This window comes from Littorina saxatilis, linkage group LG1, assembly GCF_037325665.1.
Source record: "Littorina saxatilis isolate snail1 linkage group LG1, US_GU_Lsax_2.0, whole genome shotgun sequence".
Classification (NCBI taxonomy): Eukaryota; Metazoa; Mollusca; class Gastropoda; order Littorinimorpha; family Littorinidae; genus Littorina; species Littorina saxatilis.
In genome coordinates, this window is record NC_090245.1 from 78,317,488 (window position 1) to 78,321,286 (window position 3,799).

The window sequence follows — 3,799 nt, forward strand, 5'->3', positions numbered from 1 at the left end:
TATTCGATGATGTGGGAACACATAATTTCGCACCGATACCGGCATATTTACAGCTAGAAAGACAGCGATGCTGCAACAATGGCGAATACGCACCAATATTAAATGTTGAAACTTCCAAAAATGATGTAAATGGCTGCGAACGTGATTCGCACACTGTACGTCGACATTGCCGTTCAGAAACAAAAATCTAAATGCCGTCGAATTCCGCCTTCTCTTGTCACATTGTCAGCATGTGCTAGTTGTCGTCTGCACTGGCCCACCTTTTATCTCCCCTGATCAAAGTTTTCTCTCCTAGTTTTCTCCCCTGCGTACTATAATGTTATTCATGAAGTGGTCCAGGCGCACCCACGGACGACCACCAACATACTGAGCGACACGCTTCAATTCTTGGCTGATTAACTCGACCAGAAATGGAAACATCTCTGGAACTCTTGTCGGTTTTTTTGGTCCGGCCTCTCGTACCCTCCTCCCCGACAGTCACCCATTGCCCGAGGAGTTTTTGTTTGCAGGTTTTGGGGCTGACCGTGGCAGGTAAGGTCACCGAGACACAATGGCGAAGCTACATGTTTAGCCACAAGGGAGATAACACGGATACTGTGTTTAACAAATTCCTTGCCCATTTCGACAAAGTTGTGGGACTAAGGTAATAGCTTGTTATCTTGAAAGGAACGGTGTTTTCCTTTTTGTAGTAGTTCTCGAGGGTAAATTGTTTTCGTATTGCGGGCGAAAATGTTTGTGTTGGATTGAATGTAAGTGAATGTGTCACAGTTGGATCTGGTGATGTGTGTGGCCGAGCATTGCAGAGCTAATGAGGATGGAATTTACTTGTTTCATGTTCTTGTTCTCTTCGTTTCAGTCGCTGCTTCTGCTACTGTTGTTGGTGGTGGCTGTGCTGCTGTTGTTGCTGCTGATTCTTCTTTTACTGCTGCAGCCGCAACTATTCTTGTTGTGTTTCTTGTTCTTGTTCTTGATGTGATAATGATTGTATATCAAATTAGCAATTGCGGCTGATTAAGCAGTTAATAACAAACAACCGGTGGACACTCCTTGCAAATTGTGTGTTTGTTTGTTTGTTTATCTATTTATTATGGTATTTATTGTTTGTTTGTTTGTTGCAAGCCAGTTACCAATGCGATTCAGGCTCATGGGGATTTTGTCGCTCAATCCTGGGTAAACTGTAACGATGCTATTGTAACTTGTCGAAATTATAAGAATTGAATTGTTTCGAATTGCTTGACTGATTGGCTAACCAGGATGGGTTTTTGTGTGTTTTTTTCTTCAATTTTTCCCTCTTTTGTTTGGGGTGGGGGGGTTCACGGACAATTTTGCAGTTTGTAAGTAAGTGCAGGGTTTAGTCTGCCTGTCTTAAAGCAAAAAGCTGTTAATATCTAAAAGATAAATAAATAATCAGATTAAAAAATTAAGTAAATTTGATATTCAAAAAATCGCTTTGTGTGCAAGTCGTTGCAAAATCCAGAGGTTTTTGTGTGAAAACAGATCTTTTGTGAAGAGAAAAAAAAGCGGGATTGACGATTTGCAAAGAAAATTTTAACCAACGAATGGGGTACACAATGCACACACCACAAATCAGGAAATTCAACCATAACATTTCAAGCATTGAGACTTCCATCCACTGTCACCACTTAAAACCCCATGCGTATCAAAAGTGCCCAAAAAGACAGAAATCAAAGACAATTATCCGCGGAGACATTCCGAATAAGGCACACTGAGACTAATGTTAGTGTCAGGTCAGCCAAGACTGACACTTCCGGTCATCATGGTGCCACGCTCAGTCTAAACTCTCTAGCACGCTTGTTGACTGTCTTGATGAACTTGTTCTCTAAACACTCGTGAAATAAAAAGAGACACGTTTCATAGGGCAAAGGCCTCGAGCACTTGCCCTCGGGTCAAGAAATGTCAGTGGCACACAACCGTTGACACAAGTTTCCTGTAGTACCTTAATTCACGCTGTTTCTCCGTCTTCGACAACAAAAAGTGTAAATCGCCAGCTTAAATCAGAACGGTAGGTGTTCCTCTTCAGTAAAATCCATGTTACTGGAAAGAGTTATGTAGAGCTATGTCGTAAAGACTGTTACATCACAACAGTTGGTGTTTCGCTCAAACGAAACCACTGTGGCTAGAGAGAGTCGTATTTTCCCACTCCATGTAGACTGTTATACCAGAACAGTAGGTGGTCCACTTCGATGGAAATCGGTGGTACTGAAAAGAAATGTATTTAACCCATGCGTTAAGAACTGTTCAGAACAGTAGGTGTTCCTCTTCGATGGGAAACAGTGGTACTGAAAAGAGATGTATTTATTCCATTCTTTAAAGGACTGTTGTATCAGAACAGTAGGTGATCTACTTAAATGGGAATCGTTGTTGCTGGAGAGACTCGCGTTTAACCCACTCGAAATATACGACGTTGCCTGTGAGAGAGGATTATTGGACGTTAAGGGCAGCCTATACCTGCGCAGTTTCAGCGGCACAGACGACGCACTGCATATTATTGATGCTGCGATAGGGATTATGACGAGTACTTGGCCTGTTTTCCTTTCACACAACGTGTAGCGGGCTGGGATAATCTGCAGTGCGTCGTCTGTCCTGCTGAAGTTACATAGGTGAGCGCCGGGCCTTAGCGTTTTGATCCAGTGAGCACGAGGGTTGTCGAGAGCTACAGGAGGAGGTCGATGCATTGAATGTTTTTTCTGCGCCTTTCAACACGCTACTCTCCTTGACAGTAACCACGTGTTGCAACCTGCTCGCTGGAGAAGAAAAATGACCACCACAAGCGTTTTTGACCGACTGAGCTCAAGGGTTGGTCAAGATCTTCAGGAGGGAGAGGGAGTTGATGTACTGAATGTTTTTTTCTACGCTTCTTTCTATAAAACACCCTTAAACGGCTGCTCTGCTTGACCGGTGCTGTCACAAGTAGCAACGCGCTCGCTAGGTAAGGAAATTACCGCCACGGTCGTTTCCCACTTATTGTGACGTCGCATGAATTAAAGGGAATTCTGGATGTCACAATTTGAACTAGTCATGTCCGATTATGCTATGTTGACTTGGTTTTTCTGTCCCCAGAACTAGTGTCTATTTGGGACATGACGTGGTTATATGCTAGGATATGTCCGATTTTACGATGAGGTAAATGTGCAGCCTGCTGAGTCGTGGGTGTGGGGATTTTTCATAATAATAATAATACGAATATTTATAACGCGCACATATCTCACCAACAGGCGACTCAAGGCGCACATATACTCGTTCACACACACGGAGACTTAAAGTCACTAGCACACACACACCATCAACCATTAAAATATGTACAGTTATTCAGGGTGGGATGGGGTGGGCAGTGTAGAATGCATGGATTATTTGGAAAAAAGGAATGTCTTGAGTGCAGATTTGAATGATTCGAGGGACTGTTGTTGACGGAGGGGGAGAGGTAGTGTGTTCCATTGGCTAGGTGCTTGGAAAGAAAATGAGCGTCTTTCGCGTAGTAAAAAGTTACCATGCTGTTTTCGAGCACGCCTGGGAGCAAATTGTTCACGAACTCTCAACGATGACTTTCACCACGAGTGGGTTGTTTGGGTCTAAAAGGAAATAAAGGACAGAAAAGATGTCCCATACAGTGAAAAATAGAGCGGTTTCCGCACTTAAGGGCGTAAAGGAGATTGTATAAACACATTAGATTGTTTGGCTTGTTTGAGCTTCTCGTTCCCTTGAAGAAATCTTTTGTTACTGTTCGCAAAGTTCAAACAAATCTCATTTATGTGAGTATAATCGAAGAAATGTATTGATT